This window comes from Arachis ipaensis, chromosome B10 (genome assembly GCF_059453495.1).
Source record: "Arachis ipaensis isolate K30076 ecotype BB chromosome B10, ASM5945349v1, whole genome shotgun sequence".
Classification (NCBI taxonomy): Eukaryota; Viridiplantae; Streptophyta; class Magnoliopsida; order Fabales; family Fabaceae; genus Arachis; species Arachis ipaensis.
In genome coordinates, this window is record NC_142435.1 from 88,827,708 (window position 1) to 88,851,085 (window position 23,378).

A 23,378-nucleotide genomic window follows, 5' to 3' on the forward strand; every position below is an offset into this window, starting at 1 on the left:
CATCTATGAGTGCTCTGGCTGCAGCTAGGAATGGTCTTCCTAATATGATTGGGTGAGTGTGACTTTCTTCCATGTCCAATATGACAAAGTTTGTTGGGAGGAAGTACTTCCCAATCTTTACCAACACATTTTCCACCACTCCTATTGCTTGTTTTTGAGTTTTGTCAACCAGCCTGATGGCTACGTCTGTGGGTATTATCTCATTGATCTGTAGCCTTTTCACAAGGGATAAGGGCATTAAGTTGATGCTTGCTCCCAAATCGCAGTGTGCTCTATCAAACATTGTTTCTCCTATGTCACAGGGGATGTGAAAACTCCCTGGGTCTTTTCTTTTTGCAGGCAACTCTGGTTGAATGAGGGCGCTGCACTCCTTGTTCATCACTATAGTTTGGCCCTCCTTGAGTGAGCTTTTCCTGGGAAGCAGTTCCTTCATATACTTGATGTATGCAGGCATTTGTTTGATGGTTTTGATGAATGGTATGTTTACATGCAGAGATGCAAACAAGTCAAGAAATCTTGAGTATATTCTCTTCTCCACAGCACCATTGAACAGTTGGGGAAAGGGTGCATAGAGTCTCAGTAGCTCCTGTTGTGAGTTTTTTGGTTCTTGATGATCTTTTTCCTTCTTTTCTACTGAGGTATCTCCAAGTTGTTCTGATGGCTTGCTTGGCTTGTCCTCAGTCTCCTTATCACTTATAGTTACCATATTACAATCTTCCCATCTCACTTTCTTCGTTTCACCTCTCGGATTCTTCTCTGTGTCACTTGGGAATCCATCTGTAGGTTTGGGAATCTACTCAGAGAAATACCCCACTTGAGATTCCAATCTCTTGATTGTGTCTCCCTGGTTCTTGAAATTGGCTCGCACTTCCTCCTTGAATATCTTGTTGTCTTGAATCTCTTTGCCTATGCCTTCAAGTAGATTCTCAATCCTTGAGAGTCTGTCATCAAATGACGGCAGGTTGGGATTGGAGGTAGAAGGATGAGGAGTGTTATTTTGGTTTTGATATGGATGTGGAGAGATGTTGTTATGGTAGTGTTGATATGTTCTCTGTGTGAATTGTTGGTGAGCTGCATTGTTGTTGGGGTTGTAACGTCTCTGATCTTGGCCTTGATCTTGTTGATTACCCCATCCAAAGTTTGGGTGATTCCTCCAACCAGGGTTGTAGGTCTTGGAGTATGGGTCATGATTTTGTCTAGGTGAATTCCCAATGTAGTTGGCTTGCTCCTGACTACCCTCTGCTTCTTCATTCACTTCTTCTTGGATCGTTGATGAGGTGGTGATTGCTGCTACTTGGTTCCTCTCTATCTTCTTAGTGAGGTCAGTCAATTACTTGGTTATGAGCTTGTATTGGGCCAGCAGTGCATCCATATTGTTTACCTCTATCAATCCTCTAGTGTTCCCTCTTTCGGAGGCATAGAAGTAGTCATTCTCTGCTACAGTTTCAATGACATCTATGGCCTCCTCAATGGTCTTCTTCTTGTTCAGAGATTCCCCGGATGAGTAGTCTACTGCCTTCTTTGATTCATAGGAAAGGCCTTTATAGAAAATGTGTAGCTGCACCCATTCATTGAACATATTTGGTGGACACCTCCTTGTTAGGTCCTTAAACCTCTCCCATGCTTCATATAGAGTCTCACCATCCTGCTGCCTGAATGTTTGCACCTCAGCTCTCAGCCTATTAATCCGTTGAGGAGGATAGAATCTTGCCAAGAATTTGTTCACCACATCTTCCCAGGTTGCTAAACTCTCCTTTGGGAAGGACTCCAGCCATTTAGATGCCTTGTCCTTGGGTGAGAAAGGGAACAGAAGTAGTCTATAGGTGTCAAGATGAACACCATTAGACTTCACAGTATCGCATATCCTCAGAAATGTGGTTAGGTGATGATTGGGGTCTTCTTGGACACCTCCTCCGAATGAACAATTATTCTGAACAAGAGTGATGAGTTGTGGCTTTAGTTCAAAGTTGTTGGCATGTATGGTTGGCTTTTGGATGCTACTTCCACAGTTTCCTGGGTTTGGGTTGATGTAAGAACCCAGAACTCTTCTCTCTTGCCCAACATAATTTGCTAGACCTTCTCTGCCATGGTTGTGAGCCTCTTCTTCATGATGGTTCTCCATATTCTCCTCCATGTCTAGTTCAAAGTACTCTTCCTCTTCCTCAGCACCCACTACTCTTTTTCCTCTTGCTTCCCTCCTTAATCTAAGGAAGGTCCTCTCAGGTTCAGAATCAAAGGAAGTTGAAGCCCCACTTCTTCTCCCTGTGGTACAACCAACAAAGCACAAGCAAGGAAAATAGATGCAGAAAGTATTTCTGTTAGAATTACTGTTAGTGTGAGTGATGCAACATATCAAACAGTTAGTGGCTTAGTGAACTGAATTGTAAATAACTAAAAAAAATGAAAAAATAGGGGGAAGGGAAGAAATTAACTAAAACTGAAAGTAAATTACTCAAACAGAAAAATAAATCAAACAAACTAAAAATGCTCAATCTAGTTATCCTCCAATTTAATCATTGTTGATTCAAAATCAATCCCCGGCAACGACGCCATAAACTTGATGCACGAAAAACTTGTCTCGTAACAAATTTCCTTCGGCAAGTGTACCGAATTCGCCGTCAAGTAAAAACTCACAATAGAGTGAGGTCGAATCCCACAGAGATTGATTGATCAAGAAACTTTAATTAGAGGAATGTTCTAGTTGAGCGAACCAGAATTTGAGTTGAGAATTGTAGAAAATTAAATGTCGGGAAAGTAAATAGCAGAAACAGTAAATGCTAGAAATAAAGAGCTGAATGTAAATGGCGGAAAGTAAATTACAGAATCTTAAATGGGAATGGGGTAATTGCTCATAAAAGTAAATGACAGAAATTAAAGAGAATGGGTAAGATCAGAAATGGGGAGTTCATTGGGCTCGGGAGATGTTGCATTCTCCATATCAAGTTCATTTTCATCTCTTCCTCAATCAATGCATTCATTGATCTCCTTGGCAATCTTAAGTGATTGAATTACAATTCCTTGCAATTCAATCTCTCAAATCTTGATCAATAGCCAATTCCTTGGTCAATTGCTCATGAGAAGAGATGAAGTATGGTCACTGATTATACCACATGCATTTCCCAAACCAAGTGTTGGAAGGATTATAGTCACATATCCATCCAAATCCAATTTGGTCCAGCATGAGAAAGCATTTCTAGGATGATCTCTTCATTCCTCTTTCAAGGTTCAAAAGAGATCCAAGTTTGAATAGCTTCTTTTCCAAGATAACTACCCAATTGAATGAAGATCGAAAGCTTTCTAGTAAAATCAAGAGAAAAGATAGAAGAAGAAGAATGAAAACTAATATTGATCCATCAAATTACAACAGAGCTCCCTAACCCAATGAAAGGGGTTTAGTTGTTCATAGCTCTGGAAAATGAAAACAAAGATGGAGAATACATGATGAAAGAAAAACTAGAAGTGTAGAGTAAATACAGAGAGTAGTTCTATGCCAAAGGCTCCCTAAAGTTTCCAGCTCTCCTCAACTAATTAAAAGCTACTCCTATATATACTACTCTTCTGATCTTCTAATTGGCTCTTCAAGTCTTGGGTATGGGCCTTTGGATCTTGAGTTTGAAGCAGTTCTCTTCTTCTTTGGGCTTAGCTTTACTTGCAGAGAGAAAATTTGAAGTGGGCAGAGACCTTGGCTCAGGACCTTAGTGGTGTTAAAGTTAAGTGAAAGTGTGGTTTGAGAACGTTAGTGACAATCACCTTTTTCACTAACATTCCTTACCCAAGTATGAACTACGTTAACCTCAACGTTAGTGGCACAAACGTTACCACTAACGTTGCCTCTTGGTCTTTCACACACGTTATTGGGACTTACCTTTCCCAATAACGTTGAGAACCCTCCCCCTTTATTACGTTAGAGTCCCCATTAACTTAGTTAACGTGGCTCTTAACGTTAGCTTGCCAATCATTCGAGAACGTTAGTGACACTTACCTTTGTCACTAACGTTCCAATGTGCCCCTATTTCCCACGTTAGAGTCCACGTTAACTAGGTTAACATGGCTTCTAACGTAGCAATGCTAGCCATCTCCAACGTTAGTGACAAAGGTGAGTGTCACTAACGTTGGCTCATCATTCCCTTATCCACGTTAGCTTCCACGTTAACTAAGTTAACGTAGGAGTTAACGTGGCTCATAGTGCCTTGTGTGGGTTCATTCCAACGTTAGTGACAAAGGTAGGTGTCACTAACGTTGGCGATCACATGCTATCTCCACGTTAGCTTCCATGTTAACAAGTTAACGTGGGTGTTAACGTGGCTTAATGAGGCTTGGCCAACGTTAGTGACAACGGTGAATGTCACTAACGTTGGCTTCTCTTTTTGCTTCTTAACGTTAGAGTCCACGTTAACTAAGTTAACGTGACTCTTAACGTGGCCACTTATGAGCTTGGTCCAACGTTAGTGACAAAGGTAAGTGTCACTAATGTTGGCTCCATTTTCTTTCTTCCACGTTACAGTTCACGTTAACTTAGTTAACGTGACTCTTAATGTGGGTTATGATGGCTTCGAGGGCGTTATTGGTGATTACTTTTCTCATTAACTTTGCAAGTTAGCTCCCATTCCACGTTAGAGGTCACGTTAGTTAGATTAACGTGGCTGCTAACGTGGTTCTTCCTTGCTTCCTTTGTCCTGAAATTAAGCAATAAAGTGCATCAAAGTTCTAGTCCAAGTCATGGGAAATGCAACATCCAATTTGTCATTAAATTCATGCAAAATCCTCATGAAATCATGTAAAGTGCAACATGTATGCTTGAATCAAGATATAAGTGAATATCTACCCAAAACTAGCTTATTTTCTAAGAAAATGCATGAAGCTACCCTAAAAACAGTAAAGAAAAGGTCAATGAAACTGGCCAAAATGCCCTGGCATCTGACACTTAGACACTAGTGATCATGTAATAAAGAAACAAACATAAATAAACAGAAAGCATAAAAATTTGAAAAAAATAGAAAATAAAGAACAAGGAGATTAAAGAACGGATCCACCTTAGTGATGGCGGCTTGTTCTTCCTTTTGAAGATCTAATGGAGTGCTTGAGCTCCTCAATGTCTCTTCCTTGCCTTTGTTGCTCCTCTCTCATGACTCTTTGGTCTTCTCTAATTTCATGGAGGAGGATGGAATGCTCTTGGTGCTCCACCCTTAGTTGTCCTATGTTGGAACTTAATTCTCCTAGGGAGATGTTGATTTGCTCCCAATAGTTTTGTGGAGGAAAATTTATCCCTTGAGTGGGATCTCTTGTTTGCTCCATCCTTTTCTTAGTGATGGGCTTATCCTCATCAATGAGGATGTCCTCCTCTATGTCAATTCCAGCTGAATTGCAGAGGTGACAAATGAAATGAGGAAAGGCTAACCTTGCCAAAGTAGAGGACTTGTCCGCCACCTTGTAGAGTTCTTGGGATATAACTTCATGAACTTCTACTTCCTCCCTAATCATGATGCTATGGATCATGATAGCTCGGTCTATAGTAACTTCAGACCGGTTACTAGTGGGAATGATTGAGCGTTGGATGAACTCCAACCATCCCCTAGCCACGGGCTTGAGATCATACCTTCTTAGTTGAACCGGCTTCCCTCTTGAATGTCTTTTCCATTGAGCGCCCTCTTCACAGATGTTTATGAGGACTTGGTCCAACCTTTGATCAAAGTTGACCCTTCTAGTGTAGGGGTGTGCATCTCCTTGCATCATGGGCAAGTTGAATGCCAACCTTACATTCTCCGGACTAAAATCTAAGCATTTTCCCCGAACCATTGTAAGCCAATTCTTTGGGTCCGGGTTTACACTTTGATCATGGTTCTTGGTGATTCATGCATTGGCATAGAACTCTTGAACCATTAAGATTCTGACTTGTTGAATGGGGTTGGTGAGAACTTCCCAATCTCTTCTTCGAATCTTGTGTCGGATCTCCGGATATTCACCCTTTTTAAGTTTGAAAGGGACCTCGGGGATCATCTTCTTCTTGGCCAAAACTTCATAGAAGTGGTCTTGGTGCACCCTTAAGATGAATCTCTCCATCTTCCATGACTCGGAGGTGGAAGCTTTTGCCTTCCCTTTCCTCTTTCTAGAGGTTTCTCCGGCTTTAGGTGCCATAAATGGTTATGGAAAAACAAAAAGCAACGCTTTTACCACACCAAACTTAGAAGGTTTGCTAGTCCTCAAGCAAAAGAAGAAAGAAGAGAGTAGAAGAAGAAATAGAAGAGATGGAAGGGGCTTAGTATTTCGGCCAAGGGGGAGAAGTAGTGTGTATGTTGTGTGAAAATGAAGGAGTGAAGATGGGTTTATATAGGAGTGGAGAGGGGGTATGGTTTGGCCATTATGGGTAGGTTTGGGTGGGAAAGTGGTTTGAATTTGAATGGTGAGGTAGGTAGGATTTTATGAAGGATGGATGTGAGTGGTGAAGAGAATGGTGGGATTTGATAGGTGAGGGGTTTTTGGGGAAGAGGTATTGAAGTGATTAGTGAATGGGTGAAGAAGAGAGAGAGGGGTGGGGTAGGTGGGGATCCTGTGGGGTCCACAGATCCTGAGGTGTCAAGGATATCTCATCCCTGCACCAAGTGGCGTGCAAAAATACCCCTTTCTGCCAATCTTGGCGTTTGACTGTGGGGGCTCTGTCTGACTCTGTATTGAGAGAAGCTTTTCATGCTTCCTCTCCATGGTTACAGAGGGATATCCTTGAGCTTTAAACACAAGGGAGTCTTCATTCACTTGAATGATTAATTCTCCTCTCTCAACATCAATCACAGCTTTTGCTGTGGCTAGGAAGGGTTTGCCAAGGATAATGGATTCATCCACACACTTCCCAGTCTCTAGGATTATGAAATCAGCAGGGATGTAGTGGTCTTCAACCTTAACCAAGACATCCTCTACAAGTCCATAAGCCTATTTCTTTGAATTGTCTGCCATCTCCAGTGAGATTCTTGCAGCTTGTACCTCAATGATCCCTAGCTTCTCCATTACAGAGAGAGGCATGAGGTTTATGCTTGACCCTAGGTCACACAGAGCTTTCTCAAAGGTCATGGTGCCTATGGTACAAGGTATTGAGAACTTTCCAGGATCTTGTCTCTTCAGAGGTAATTTCTGCCTAGTCAAGTCATCCAGTTCTTTAGTGAGCAATGGAGGTTCATTCTCCCAAGTCTCATTACTGATGCCAAGGCATCATAGGCTAGTTTCACTAGCATTTTTCTGTTAGTTTTAGTTGTTTTATGCATTTTCTTGAGCTTAAAGTAACCAAAAATGGTTAAATGAAGAACAAAGTAATGAACCATCCAAACAATATGATTTTGATGCAAATTCCATGAGTTTTAGTTATATTACTTAAATGCTATGAATGAAAGATTTCTCATGAAATTTTGCAAGACTTTGATGCAATTGTTTGGATGATTTCAGGGAAGAAGAGGCTAAGCAAGGAAGCAACAAAATCAATAAAGGAAGCTTGTATATCACATGTGGAGTTTAAGTTCCAGTTTAAGCCTAAACTGGAGCTTAAACGCCAAAATCATGAAGGATAAGAAATGCTGGGATTGAAGTTTAACCTCCAGTTTGACCTCAAACTGGAGGTTAAACGCCAGAATGAAAAGCCTCACTTAAGGAGCATTCCACGTTTAACCTCCAGTTTGACCTCAAACTGGAGGTTAAACGCCAGAATGAGTATGCCAACCAGGGAGGAGTTCCACGTTTAACCTCCAGTTTGACCTCAAACTGGAGGTTAAACGCCAGAACCAGGAAGAGTACCAGGGGCCATTCCACGTTTAAGCTCCAGTTTGACTCAAACTGGAGCTTAAACGTGTTCGATAGTTTTTTCACTCCAGGGTTGCTCTCTCCATCTCCACGTTTAACCTCCAGTTTGACCCCAAACTGGAGGTTAAACGTGTTCGACACCTCCAGGGCCACCATTCCAAGCTTCCACGTTTAACCTCCAGTTTGACCTCAAACTGGAGGTTAAACGTGTTCGACCTCCAGTATGCCTACACCCCTTTCCACGTTTAACCTCCAGTTTGACCTCAAACTGGAGGTTAAACGTGTTCGACCTCCAGGATGCCTCATTCCTTTTCCACGTTTAACCTCCAGTTTAACCTTAAACTGGAGGTTAAACGTGTTCGACTACATTACTCTCCAGGGCTACCTTCTTCCATTTCCACGTTTAAGCTTCAGTTTAACCTTAACTGAAGCTTAAACGTGCTTCTACAAATGGCCTCACTGGAAGTGTCTGGCGTTTAAGTTGCAGTTTAAGCTTAAACTACAACTTAAACGCCACTCTTGAAAAGGGTTTCTGGGCCAAAAATATTGTGATTTAAGTTAGTCTTTGAGCACAAGTATTAACTTAAACTTACTTTGGTATGAAACCCAATTGAATATCATGGTTTATGGGATTGGGCCTGAAGGATTGATGAGTTTGAAATCTCAATTTATTGAGTCATGTGTCATTATTTGATTATCACTAAGTTGGCTCAATAAATGTTACAGGATCTGGATCAACAACCTCATCAAGATTATGGATCATAAACCCAAGGCAAAAGGAAAGCAAGGAGAGGCCTCAAAGCCCAAGAAGCACAACTGAAGCTCAATATAGAAAGTGTATAAATAGGATAAAAGTTAAGTTAGAGGGACTTTTACTTTTCACTTTTAGCTAGTTTCCTTTTCTTTGTAATTGAATTCAGAGCTATGATTCACTAAACCCCCTTTTCATTGGGTTAGGGAGCTCTATTGTAATTCAATGAATCAATAATAGTTTATCTTCTTCTTCAATCTTTTCTCTTGAATTTCGTTAGAAAGCTTCTCGATCTAATTCCATTGAGTAGTTGTCTTGGGAAAGAGACCACTCATACTTGGAATCCTTCGGAGCCTTGGGAAAGGAATGGAGGATTCATGCTAGAGAAGCTTTCTCACAGTGGATTGGATTGGGGTTTGGATGGATATTGTGACATGTAATCCTACCAAATTGTGGTTCATGAAATTGTGTGGTATAATCAGTGATCAAGCATCATCTCTTCTTATGAACATTTAAACCAAGGGATTGGGAATTTGTTTGTTTTTAGAGAGCATTGGTGAGCCAAGGAATTGGGATCCAATCATATAAGATTGCCAAGCAAAATTCAATGAATGCATTGGTTGAGGAAGAGATTTACATGTTTTGATTCGGAGATTTCAATATCTCCTAAACCCAATGAATTCCCCATTTCTGATTTCCACTTTCTCTTTACATTCTGCAATTCAATTCTTGCAATCATCCCCATTCCCTTTTAATTTCAGCAATTTACATTCTGCTCTTTAATTCATGCAATTTAAGATTCAGCCATTTAATTTTCTTGTCATTTACTTTTCCCGCCAATTTTACATTCCGCAATTCTCATCTCAAATCTTGATTCCGCTCAACTAGAACACACTTCTAATCCGAATTGCTCACTCAACCAATCCTTGTGGGATTCGACCTCACTCTATTGTGAGTTTTTACTTGACGACGATAACCGGTGCACTTGCCGGAAGGAATTTTGCCGATCGTGCAATTTCCTAAATCGTAGCATAACACGTTTATGCGCATCAAGTTTATGGCGCCGTTGCCGGGGATTGGTTTTCGATTGACAATTCTCAAATTGGAAGCTAACTAGATTGAGCAATTTTCTCTTGCTTTGATTAATTCTGTTCTAGATACTTGTTGAATTTTAATTTCTGCACTTGGTTACATGCTTTCCTTCTTTATGCCTTTAAATCCATGCAACTAACTCACTGACTCACTAACTGTTTGATTTAATTCCTCAATTGATCTAACCATACTCTTCCATTAACCAAGAGTATTTCACTTGTTTGTGTTTGAGCTGTGTTCTTGTATGACAGGTAGGAGAGGAGAGACATCAACTCCTCCATATACCGAACCGGAAAGGACCCTTCATAGACTTAGAAGGGAAGCAGAGGGAAGAGAGTAGTGGGAGAAGAGGAATCTGAAGGAGAATCTGAGGACAATTTTGAGGAAGCTCTAGATCTCAACATGGATAGAGAAGTTCACAACCATGAGAGAGCTGATGGAAACAATGCCATTCCTGAGAGGAGGGTTCTTAGTTCATACATAAACCCAACCTCTGGGAACTGTGGTAGTAGCATCCAGAAACCACCCATTCAGGCCAACAATTTTGAGCTCAAGCCACAGCTAATATCATTGGTGGAAAATCATTGTTCCTTTGGAGGAAGTGCTAATGAAGACCCAAACCAACATCTCACAAAATTCCTGAGAATTTGTGACACTGTGAAGTCCAATGGAGTCCAGGAAGATGCCTATAAACTGCTTTTGTTCCCATTTTCACTTAGGGACAAGGCAGCTAAGTGGCTGGAATCATTCCCAAGGGGGAGTCTAACCACATGGGATGAGGTGGAAGGCAAGTTTCTGGCACGTTTCTACCCTCCACAAAAGGTCAATAGGCTTCGATCTGAGGTCCAGACTTTTAGACAACAAGATGGTGAAACTCTCTACGAGGCATGGGAGAGATTCAAGGACTTGACAAGGAAATGCCCACCAAACATGTTCCATGATTGGGTGCAACTGCACATCTTCTATGATGGGCTCTCTTATGAATCAAGGAAGGCTGTAGACCATTCATCAGGAGGTTCATTGAACAAGAAAAAGACCGTGGAAGAAGCCATTGAAGTGATCGAGACAGTGGCTGAGAATGAGTACTACTATGCATCAGAAAGGCACAACACTAAGGGAGTCATGGAGCTGAACCATGTTGATACAATTCTAGCCCAAAACAAGGTGTTTGCCAAGCAACTAGCAGAGCTTACCAGGCAATTAGAAACAAAGCAAGTGGCTGCAATACACACACAAGATCAAGAGGAAGTAGGCATTGAAGGAGGTGATTGGGATGAGGTTAACTATGTGGGAAACCAACAAAGGCAATCATATGATCCACACTCCAACACTTACAACCCAGGCTGGAGAAACCACCCAAACTTTGGGTGGGGAAACCAACAAACCCAACCACAAAACCACAAACCTTACAACCACAACCAACAAAACAACTCCACATACCAAAACTCCAACCAAAAATCATACCAAGCCACACAAAACACTTACCCCCAATCATCATATCATGGCCAAAATAATCAACATATCCAACCTAATCCGAACCAACAATTTCAAGATCAATTAAACCGGATGGAAGGAATGATGGCAACCATGAGCCAAGACATAATTGAATTGAAGAGCTTCAGGGATGATGTGAGAACTACCTTAAGAAACCATGGTGAAAAACTCAAAAGGTTGGAATCTCAAGTAGGAGAGCTATCTCAACAGGCACCCAAATCAACTGCAGTGTTCCCTAGTGACACAGAAAAGAATCCTAAGGGGGAACAAAAGAGAGTAAGATGGGAAGAGTGCAAGGCCATCACCATATTGAAGGAAGCCTCAGAAGAAGAAGGAATCAGGTCCTCACAGCAGGAACCAGAAATCTTGAAAGAAGATGTGGAAGAAGTTAAGCAGGAAAGTGGAACTGAGCAAGCCAAGGATCTGCAAAAAGGCATGATGGAGGTATACCAACCAAAAGCACCATTTCCTGAGAGGTTAGGAGGAGGTGAAAAAAGGAAAACCTATTCAAGGTTTCTAGAGACATTTAATTCTCTGCATGTCAATATTCCCTTTCTTGAGATTCTTCATCAAATGCCCACACACATCAAGTATTTAAAGGAATTGTTAAGCAAGAAAAGAGTTTTGAAGGGAGGACAAACGGTAACAATGAACAAAGAATGCAGTGCTCTCATCAAGAAAGACACACTCTCTAAGAAAACGGACCCAGGAAGTTTTCATATCCCTTGCATCATAGGGGAAACAAAAATTGACAGAGGATTCTGTGATCTAGGAGCTAGCATAAATTTGATGCCTCTAACTCTTATGAAGAGGCTACAACTGAACGAGGTGAGATCCACTGATGTAATCATACAACTGGCTGACAAAACTCAGAAGCAAGCTGAAGGGGTAGTTGAAAATGTGCTGGTGAAAGTAGGAGATTATTATTTCCCCACAGACTTTGTCATTGTGGACATGGAGGAAAGCTATTTACACCCTATCATTCTGGGCAGACCATTTCTAGCCACTACTAGAGCGCTCATAGATGTAGAACAAGGAGAACTAATTCTGAGAATACATGATGAACAGCTCATTTTCAAAGTCTTCAAACCTGCATCTGAGCCTGAACCAGAATCTGAAAAGCCCAAAGATGATAGTAGCCATCCATGTTTGGAGGAAAGTAATCCAGCAGCTGAGACTCTAAAACAGTCATTGGAAGGCAAACAAGAGTTGCAAGAGTTAGAGCCACAAGAATCAGTGGAAACAGATCAGAAGGATCCTCCTGACATAAAGGTCAATGAAGAAATCCTCAAGAGAAAGGGAAGAGTGATAGGGAGATTGCCAAGAGGATGGAGAAACAAGAAAATTCCCACTGAAGGTTTTTCTCCAGGAGATAAAGTGATCTCAAGTCATTATCTGCCAATCCCACCTGGCCTCAAGACCATTCCTTCTCAGCTCCCTCAAGTGTTCACAATCAAGAAAGTTCTTTCTTTGGAACATTTAGAGGTCATGAATGAATCAAGAGGGGACGTTTTCATAGTGAGAGGAGAGGACGTCAAGCACTACAATCCACCCTAACAAGGGACAACCGTCAAGCTAGTGACGTTAAAGAAGCGCTTCATGGGAGGCAACCCATGTTTTTAGTATCCTTAATCTTTAATGCTTTGCTTTACATCTAATAAAGTATGGTTTCTTATGCATGAACTTGAATCCTCAGGACAACTATTGATTAAGTGCACTAAACCGTGCATGTAAATTACAATTGGTCTCTAAGTTTGGTGTGCCTGATGGCACTCCCAAATCTTACTCAAATTGAATTCCATCTTTCATTCAAGGTGCACAACCAAACATTAAGTTTGGTGTTCTTTTTGAACACAGTTTATGAAAAGCAAGAAGTTCCTCTGGATTTCAAAATTCATGACAAGTATACCATTCATATGTTTTAATGCTTTAGTTTCAATTACTTAGGGTAGTTACTTTGTTTAGAATCAAAGAGCCAAGGTGACTATGATTTATTAGAAATATGCACACTCATTAAGGACAACCAATATGGATGTCATGTCATCAGGAGACTTAACCAAAAACTAAGTTTGGTGTCCAAATAATAAGTGTGCATACATGTAGAATGTCACGGCTATAAGCTCATAAAGACAAGCATTGATTTACATGTGCAAATACTATTCATAATTCACATGGACCGAAAAATGATAGCAATTTTGTTTGTTTGTGCAGGTACAAAAGAAAAGACAAAAATGGAGGAAAAAGACAAAGGGAGGTACGTGCTTGGTCAAAAAGAAAATTCATAAATCTTTGAAACTAACACATGGGAAAAGGAAGTTCTGCAAGAAAAGAAAGCTACATGTACAACCTAATGCATCCAGAATACTTCCAAGAAAATGAAAAGCCAATCGTCCTTATCTACAATTCATATATTTACCATCAAGCCACCCTTCACAAACCACCCTAGCCGTTCATTTTTCACTCATGGGCACTATAAAGAACCACTTGGGGAACGAGTCCCACACCATCAATCCTCCTTCATACACTTTTTCCTTCATCATAGCATAACCATCTCTTGCCGAAAACAATCTCACCACACCTCCAACAACACTTCTTGCTTCACCGTGTCAACTTTAGTTGTCACTTACCAAAATGGCAGCTTCATCTAGCCACAAAAGAAGAAAAGACAAGCAGCCAATGGAGGAAAACAGGGGATTCGATGCATGGAGATACAGATCAGTGTTCCATGAGATTCAAGCCGAATGGATGAGACCTAAAACGGTACTAGCTGAGGTCCCCTTTGAACTTGAAAAGGATGAGTTCCCAGGTGTTTGGGAAAAGATCAAAAAGAGGAAGTGGGAGCTCCTAACTAAGCCAATCACTAGAATCAACATCAACTTGGTGAAGGAGTTTTATGCAAATGCAGTAAGGGAGGATCAAACCAAGAACCCCACATACAAAAGCTATGTGAGAGGGGTGGAAGTTGACTTCAGTCCCAAAGCAATCATGAAAACTCTTGGCCTGAAAAACATACATTTCAGCCAAGCAAGTTATGACGAAAGGATGAGAGGAGAACCTGACTATACAACTATTGCTGAAGACCTTTGTGCCATCAGAGCTGAATGGGTGAGAAAAACAAGAGGGGCTCCAAGAGTCTTGAGAAGAGGAGACCTAACACCTGAAGCTAAAGGGTGGTATGCAATAGTTAGGAGATCCATCCTACCCACTGCAAACTCTTCAGAAATAGTCCCTAAAAGAGCCATCTTGCTACATTGCATTATGGTTGGAGGAGAGATCAAAGTTCATAAACTCATTGCTGAACAGATACAAGAGTTTAGTGAGAAAAGTGACCCTGAATCCTGGCTTCATTTCCCTAGCACCATCATTAGACTATGCATCGATGCCCAAGTACCACTTGAGGATGAAAGACCTAATTGGCTATATCCTGGGCTGGCCATAACTGCACACAGAATGACTCTTGGCCCAACTCCTCCAAGACATACAAGAAGAAGAAATGAAGAAGGGCAACAAGTGGAAGCCGAGCAAGAAGCAGAACAAGAAAGACAGGAAGGAGAAGACAGAGAAGAAGAGCAAGAAGAGCAAGCAAATCCTGAAAGAAGACAACGAATTCCCAGAGACCCCATGGATATGAGCAGAATGCAGGAAATCATGGAAGGAATGTCTCAACAATACATGAGGTCTCAGGAAAGACAAGAAGACTTTCATCTAAAAATGATGGATATGCAAAGGAACTTTGAATCAAGATTCTTTGATCTGCAAAGGGAACAAAATCTACACTTACAGGAATCCTTCAGCCACATATGCCAACACCAAGATGCCAATGTCTTGGCAATCAAGGAAGCCACCACTTTACAGAATGCAAGATACTCAGTCCAAGCTGACTACAACATCAGTTCGCAAATCAAGCTTAACTACATAGGGGAACATCTACACAAGATGGACCCAGCATTCCCAGCTTATGATGAGTATTTCAAAGGGAGGAAAGAAGGAGAAATAAACAAGGCAATGATCCTTGAAAAAGGAGTGGAAGAAACGATGAAAAAGGCTGGATTCTGGAAAAAGCTCATAAGAAAAGACAAAGGAAGCACAAGTGGTCAAAAAGAGGCAGGAAGCAAGAAGAAGCAGGATCCCAAGAATTAAGAAGAACCAAGCAATAAATAAGAGGTGGTCTCGTTCCTTAATAATCAAATGATAATTGGTGAATTGTCTTTATGAACGTGTTTTCATCATAAGTCATTTAAGTGTTAGGTGGAGTTTTTTTTTTATGAGTCGTTTTTTTTATGTGTGTTTGTTAAGTGCTTTGAATAAAGTGAATGCCTAGATGTTTGGATATAACTTCACCTTCTTAAACAAGTGCGTGCCATGCTTGTTCTGTTTCCAAAAATAAAAGAAAAGTTTGAACAAAAGTAACCGGCTAAATTAGTGACAAATCAAGTAGAATTAAGTGGTGGTATGCATGCTTGATTGTTTAGTCACATCACTAAAATTTGAGTGTAGAATTATCATTTTTTATGTAGAAGTAAAAATTGTCTATGGATCTTGATGAATAAATGTCTTTGGCCATGAAAAAGAAAGAAAAAGGAAAAGAAAAAGCCACGGAAAAAGGCAACCAAAAAGCAAAAAAATTGAGAAAATAAGCTAGGCACCAATGGTTTGAACTCCTGAGACAAATGCCTGTGGTGTTTATGTATTAAGGATATGCTTGGATGAATAGGTTCTGAGGAGTGTTTCAACACTTGGTAACTTGGGTTAACTAACCCGGGATTATCAACCAAAAGTCCATTATCAAGAGCAACCTCAATACAAAACATTTAGTCACACAAAGAGGTGCTGGGCACCAATGTCTCAAGAAGAAATGTGAACTAAAATGCCTAAAGTGGATATGTGTAGTGCACTGATAAGAAAAAGAAAATGCCAAAGGCTTGTGCAACACATGACACTAAGCAAGCAAGGAGCAAAAGAAGCTCTAAGAAAAAGAAAAGAAAAACAAAAGAGAAGTGCCAAAGACATAAGAATAACAGGAGGCCATAGCAATTTTTGACGGATGCAATGAAAAAGTGATAATCCTACCTGATAAGTATGAAAAAGTGATGCTGCAACTTTCTGCATAGAACCCTTCTGATGAACTTCAATTGCTTGCTAATATAGCCAATGTAATTACTTTCTGTTCATACTTTCTTCTCAAATAACTCAGGACTTGCTTAGGGACAAGCAAGTATTAAGTTTGGTGTTGTGATGCCAAGGCATCATAGGCTAGTTTCACTAGCATTTTTCTGTTAGTTTTAGTTGTTTTATGCATTTTCTTGAGCTTAAAGTAACCAAAAATGGTTAAATGAAGAACAAAGTAATGAACCATCCAAACAATATGATTTTGATGCAAATTCCATGAGTTTTAGTTATATTACTTAAATGCTATGAATGAAAGATTTCTCATGAAATTTTGCAAGACTTTGATGCAATTGTTTGGATGATTTCAGGGAAGAAGAGGCTAAGCAAGGAAGCAACAAAATCAATAAAGGAAGCTTGTATATCACATGTGGAGTTTAAGTTCCAGTTTAAGCCTAAACTGGAGCTTAAACGCCAAAATCATGAAGGATAAGAAATGCTGGGATTGAAGTTTAACCTCCAGTTTGACCTCAAACTGGAGGTTAAACGCCAGAATGAAAAGCCTCACTTAAGGAGCATTCCACGTTTAACCTCCAGTTTGACCTCAAACTGGAGGTTAAACGCCAGAATGAGTATGCCAACCAGGGAGGAGTTCCACGTTTAACCTCCAGTTTGACCTCAAACTGGAGGTTAAACGCCAGAACCAGGAAGAGTACCAGGGGCCATTCCACGTTTAAGCTCCAGTTTGACTCAAACTGGAGCTTAAACGTGTTCGATAGTTTTTTCACTCCAGGGTTGCTCTCTCCATCTCCACGTTTAACCTCCAGTTTGACCCCAAACTGGAGGTTAAACGTGTTCGACACCTCCAGGGCCACCATTCCAAGCTTCCACGTTTAACCTCCAGTTTGACCTCAAACTGGAGGTTAAACGTGTTCGACCTCCAGTATGCCTACACCCCTTTCCACGTTTAACCTCCAGTTTGACCTCAAACTGGAGGTTAAACGTGTTCGACCTCCAGGATGCCTCATTCCTTTTCCACGTTTAACCTCCAGTTTAACCTTAAACTGGAGGTTAAACGTGTTCGACTACATTACTCTCCAGGGCTACCTTCTTCCATTTCCACGTTTAAGCTTCAGTTTAACCTTAACTGAAGCTTAAACGTGCTTCTACAAATGGCCTCACTGGAAGTGTCTGGCGTTTAAGTTGCAGTTTAAGCTTAAACTACAACTTAAACGCCACTCTTGAAAAGGGTTTCTGGGCCAAAAATATTGTGATTTAAGTTAGTCTTTGAGCACAAGTATTAACTTAAACTTACTTTGGTATGAAACCCAATTGAATATCATGGTTTATGGGATTGGGCCTGAAGGATTGATGAGTTTGAAATCTCAATTTATTGAGTCATGTGTCATTATTTGATTATCACTAAGTTGGCTCAATAAATGTTACAGGATCTGGATCAACAACCTCATCAAGATTATGGATCATAAACCCAAGGCAAAAGGAAAGCAAGGAGAGGCCTCAAAGCCCAAGAAGCACAACTGAAGCTCAATATAGAAAGTGTATAAATAGGATAAAAGTTAAGTTAGAGGGACTTTTACTTTTCACTTTTAGCTAGTTTCCTTTTCTTTGTAATTGAATTCAGAGCTATGATTCACTAAACCCCCTTTTCATTGGGTTAGGGAGCTCTATTGTAATTCAATGAATCAATAATAGTTTATCTTCTTCTTCAATCTTTTCTCTTGAATTTCGTTAGAAAGCTTCTCGATCTAATTCCATTGAGTAGTTGTCTTGGGAAAGAGACCACTCATACTTGGAATCCTTCGGAGCCTTGGGAAAGGAATGGAGGATTCATGCTAGAGAAGCTTTCTCACAGTGGATTGGATTGGGGTTTGGATGGATATTGTGACATGTAATCCTACCAAATTGTGGTTCATGAAATTGTGTGGTATAATCAGTGATCAAGCATCATCTCTTCTTATGAACATTTAAACCAAGGGATTGGGAATTTGTTTGTTTTTAGAGAGCATTGGTGAGCCAAGGAATTGGGATCCAATCATATAAGATTGCCAAGCAAAATTCAATGAATGCATTGGTTGAGGAAGAGATTTACATGTTTTGATTCGGAGATTTCAATATCTCCTAAACCCAATGAATTCCCCATTTCTGATTTCCACTTTCTCTTTACATTCTGCAATTCAATTCTTGCAATCATCCCCATTCCCTTTTAATTTCAGCAATTTACATTCTGCTCTTTAATTCATGCAATTTAAGATTCAGCCATTTAATTTTCTTGTCATTTACTTTTCCCGCCAATTTTACATTCCGCAATTCTCATCTCAAATCTTGATTCCGCTCAACTAGAACACACTTCTAATCCGAATTGCTCACTCAACCAATCCTTGTGGGATTCGACCTCACTCTATTGTGAGTTTTTACTTGACGACGATAACCGGTGCACTTGCCGGAAGGAATTTTGCCGATCGTGCAATTTCCTAAATCGTAGCATAACACGTTTATGCGCATCAAGTTTATTATTACCAAATAACTTGTCGTTTAGCTTCATGATTGCTCCAAGGTACTTAGCAACTTGCTCTTCAGTGACATCTTCATCCTCTTCAGAGGAAGAATACTCATCAGAGCTCATGAATGGCAGGAGTAAATTCAATGGAATCTCTATGGTCTCTGTGTGAGCCCCAGATTCCCATGGTTTCTCATCAGGGAATTCCATGGAGGTCAGTGGACGTCCATTGAGGTCTTCCTCAGTGGAGATCATTGCCTCTTCCTCCTCTCCAGGTTCGGCCATGTGAGACGTGTTTATGGCCTTACACTCTCTCTTTGGATTCTCTTCTGTATTGCTTGGGAGAATACTAGGAGGGAGTTCAGTAATTTTCTTACTCAGCTGACCCACTTGTGCCACCAAATTTCTAATGGAGGACCTTGTTTCAATCATGAAACTTTAAGTGGTTTTAATTAGATCAGAGACTATAGTTGCTATGTCAAAGTGGCTCTGCTTAGAATCCTCTGTCTGCTGCTGAGAAGATGATGGAAAAGGCTTGCTATTGCTAAACCTGTTTCTTCCACCATTACTGTTGTTGAAACCTTGTTGAGGTCTCTGTTGATCCTTCCATAAGAGATTTGGATGATTTCTCCATGAAGGATTATAGGTGTTTTCATAGGGTTTCCCCATGTAATTCACCTCTTCCATTGCTGGGTTCTCAGGATCATAAGCTTCTTCTTCAGATGAAGCTTCTTTGGTACTGCCTGTTACTGCTTGCATTCCAGACAGATTCTGAGAAATCATATTGACTTGTTGAGTCAATATTTTATTCTGAGCCAGTATGGCATTCAGAGTATCAATCTCAAGAACTCCTTTCTTCTGATTTGTCCCATTATTCACAGGGTTCCTTTCAGAAGTGTACATGAATTGGTTATTTGCAACCATCTTAATGAGTTCTTGAGCTTCTGCAGGCGTCTTCTTCAGATGAAGAGATCCTCTAGCAGAGCTGTCCAATGACATCTTGGACAGTTCAGACAGACCATCATAGAAGATACCTTTGATGCTCCATTCAGAAAGCATGTCAGAAGGACACCTTCTGATCAATTGCTTGTATCTTTCCCAAGCTTCATAGAGGGATTCTCCTTCCTTCTGTCTGAAGATTTAGACTTCCACTCTAAGCTTGCTCAATTTTTGAGGTGGAAAGAACTTTGCCAAGAAGGCATTGACTAGCTTTTCCCAAGAGTTCAGGCTTTCTTTGGGTTGTGAATCCAACCATGTCCTAGCTCTGTCTCTTATAGCAAAAGGGAAGAGCATAAGTCTGTAGACCTCAGGATCAACCCTATTGGTCTTTACAGTATCACAGATTTACAAGAATTCAGCTAAGAACTGATGAGGATCTTCCAATGGAAGTCCATAAAACTTGTAATTCTGTTGCATTAGAGAAACTAATTGAGGCTTAAGCTCAAAGTTGTTTGCTCCAATGGCAAGGATTGAGATGCTTCTCCCATAGAAGTCGGGAGTAGGTGCAGTAAAGTCACCAAGCACCTTCCTTGCATTGTTGGCATTGTTGTTGTTTTCGGCTGCCATGGCTTCTTCCTCCTTGAAGAGCTCTGTTAGGCCCTCTAGAGAGAGTTTTTCCTTAGCTTCTCTTAGCTTTCTCTTCAAGGTCCTTTCAGGTTCAGGATCAGCATTAACAAGGATGCCTTTGTCCTTGCTCCTGCTCATATGAAAGAGAAGAGAACAAGAAAGTATGAAATCCTCTATGTTACAGTATAGAGATTCCTTGAAGTGTCAGAGGAAAAGAAGAATAGAAGGAGAAGGTAGAAAGAGAAGAATTCGAACTTATCAAGAGGGATAGAGTTCGAATTATTGATAGTGGAGGAGTGTTAGTCCTTAAATAGAAGGATGTGAGAAGAGGGGAAGAATTTTCGAAATTAAAGTAAAAGATTTTGAAATAATTAAAAAAAATTTTGAAAATTTCATTGATGATTTTCGAAAACTAAAATTGGGAAAGAAATTAAGTGATTTTGAAAAAGATTTTGAAATTAGAAATTAAAAAGATATGATTGAAAATTAATTTTGAAAAAGATGTGATTGAAAAGATATGATTGAAAATCAAATTAAAAAGAGAAAGTTTTAAAATTAAAGTTGATTACTTGACTAACAAGAAATTAGAAGATATGATTCTAGAATTTAAAATTTGATCCTTTCTTAATAGGCAAGTAACAACTTGAAAATTTTGAATTAAATCACTAATTGTAGCAAGGATTTTCGAAAATAGTAATAAATAAAACAAATGGAAAGAAATTGATTTTGAAGAGATATGATTGAAAAGATATGATTTGAAAAAGATTTGATTTTGAAAAATTATGAAGATTTGAAAAAAATTTGAATTAAAAACAAAATCTTCCCTCTAGTGTCATCCTGGCGTTAAACGCCCAGAATAGTATCCATTCTGGCGTTTAACGGCTAAAATGCTACCTTTTTGGGTGTTAAACGCCCAGCCAGGTACCCTGGCTGGTTTTTAAACGCCAGTTTTCCTTCTTCACTGGGCGTTTTGAATGCCCAGCTTTTTTTGTTTAATTTCACTGCTGAATGTTCTGAATCTTCAATTCTCTGTATTATTGACTTGAAAAAACACAATTTTGAACATATTTTTGAATTTTTAATGATGAGAAACAATAAAAAATGCAACTAAGATCAAATAAACAATGCATGCAAGACACCAAACTTAGAAGTTTGTATACTAAGGACTATAACAATTTGAAAATGCATGTAAGAAACAACAAAACACACAAAACAAGAGAATTTAAAGATCAGAGCTAAGAAATCATCAAGAACAACTTGAAGATCAATGAAGAATATAATGCATATATTTGAAAAATGCAAGAAGAATAGAAACATGCAACTGACACCAAACTTAAAAATTGACACTAAGATACATAAAATATTTTTTATTTTTATGATTTTATAAATTTTTTTTTTAATGATTTTTTCGAAAATTGAGTGGAAAAGAAAATAAAGAGATTCAAAACTTTTAATAAGAATTCCAGGAATCATGCAATGTTAGTCTAAAGCTTCAGTCTAAAAAGATTAGACATGGTTAGCCAAGCTTCAGCAGGATATTACATTCAGCAGCTAAATTGATGAGAATCAATCAGCTTTTGTGATGATAAGAACATCACCTTAAAACTTTAGAATTCATTCTTAAAAATTTTGAAAAATAAAAAGAAAAGTACCTAATCTAAGCAAAAAGATGAACCATCAGTTGTCCAAACTCGAACAATCCCCGGCAACGACGCCAAAAACATGGTGCACGAAATTGTGATCATCAACAATGGCGCCAAAGACTTGGAGCTCTCAAACGTGAATCACACTTTGTCACAATTCCGCACAACTAACCAGCAAGTGCACTGGGTCATCCAAGTAATACCTTACGTGAGTAAGGGTCGATCCCACGGAGACTGTCAGCTTGAAGCAAGCTATGGTCATCTTGTAAATCTCAGTCAGGCAGATTCAAATGGTTATGGAGGATTGATAATTAAAGATAAATAAAACATAAAATAAAGATAGAGATAGAGATACTTATGTAATTCATTGGTAGGAATTTCAGATAAGCGTATGAAGATGCTTTGTTCCTCCTGAACCTCTGCTTTCCTATTGCCTTCTTCTAATCATTCATACTCCTTTCCATTGCAAGCTTTATGTGGGGCATCACCGTTGTCAATGGCTACTTCCCGTTCTCTCAGTGAAAATGTTCTACGCACGCTGTCACCGCACGGCTAATCATCTGTCGGTTCTCGATCATGTTGGAATAGGATCCATTGATCCTTTTGTGTTTGTCACACGCCCAACACTCGCGAGTTTGAAGCTCGTCACAGTCATCCCTTCCCGGATCCTACTCAGAATACCACAGACAAGGTTTAGATGTTCCGGATCTCAGGAATGGCCGCCAATAATTCTAGCCTATACCACAAAGGTTCTAATCTTAGATTAGAAACCCAAGAGATACACATTCAAGCTTGTTTGCATGTAGAACGGAAGTGGTTGTCAGGCACGCATTCATAGGTGAGAATGGTGCTGAGTGTCACATAATCATCACATTCATCATGTTCTTGGGTGCGAATGAACATCTTGGAGAAGAAATAGACTTGAGTTGAATAGAAAAACAATAGTACTTTGCATTAATTCATGAAGAACAGCAGAGCTCCACACCTTAATCTATGGTGTGTAGAAACTCCACCGTTGAAAATACATAAGAACAAAAGGGTCTAGGCATGGCCATGAGGCCAGCCCCCAAACGTGAAAAGGTCTATCAAAATCTGATCAAGTGTATCAAAGTCTTAAAATACAATAGCAAAAGGTCCTATTTATAGAAAACTAGTAGCCTAGGGTTACAGAAATAGGTAATTAATGCAGAAATCTTCTTCCGGGCCCACTTGGTGTATGCTTGGACTGAGCATTGAAGCTTTCATGTGTAGAAACTTTTCTTGGAGTTAAACGCCAGCTTTTGTGCCAGTTTGGGCGTTTAATTCCAGCTTTTGTGCCAGTTCTGGCGTTTTGACGCCAGAATTCTTAAGCTGACTTGGAACGTCAGTTTGGGCCATCAAATCTTGGGCAAAGTATGGACTATTATATATTGCTGGAAAGCCCAGG

At 39.9% G+C, this 23,378-nt stretch overlaps 3 non-coding genes across 3 annotated transcripts; 2 read left to right on the forward strand and 1 right to left on the reverse strand.

Moving 5' to 3' along the window:
• The first annotated feature begins 1,574 nt into the window (after window positions 1-1,574).
• Window positions 1,575-1,681, forward strand: LOC148580797 (small nucleolar RNA R71). Its single transcript, XR_015899189.1, has one exon. It is a non-coding gene; the product is annotated as a small nucleolar RNA R71 (small nucleolar RNA).
• An 8,772-nt stretch (window positions 1,682-10,453) lies between these two features.
• On the reverse strand, window positions 10,454-10,557 carry LOC148580798 (small nucleolar RNA R71). Its single transcript, XR_015899428.1, has one exon. It is a non-coding gene; the product is annotated as a small nucleolar RNA R71 (small nucleolar RNA).
• A 9,239-nt stretch (window positions 10,558-19,796) lies between these two features.
• Window positions 19,797-19,904, forward strand: LOC148580799 (small nucleolar RNA R71). Its single transcript, XR_015895525.1, has one exon. It is a non-coding gene; the product is annotated as a small nucleolar RNA R71 (small nucleolar RNA).
• Window positions 19,905-23,378: the final 3,474 nt, after the last annotated feature.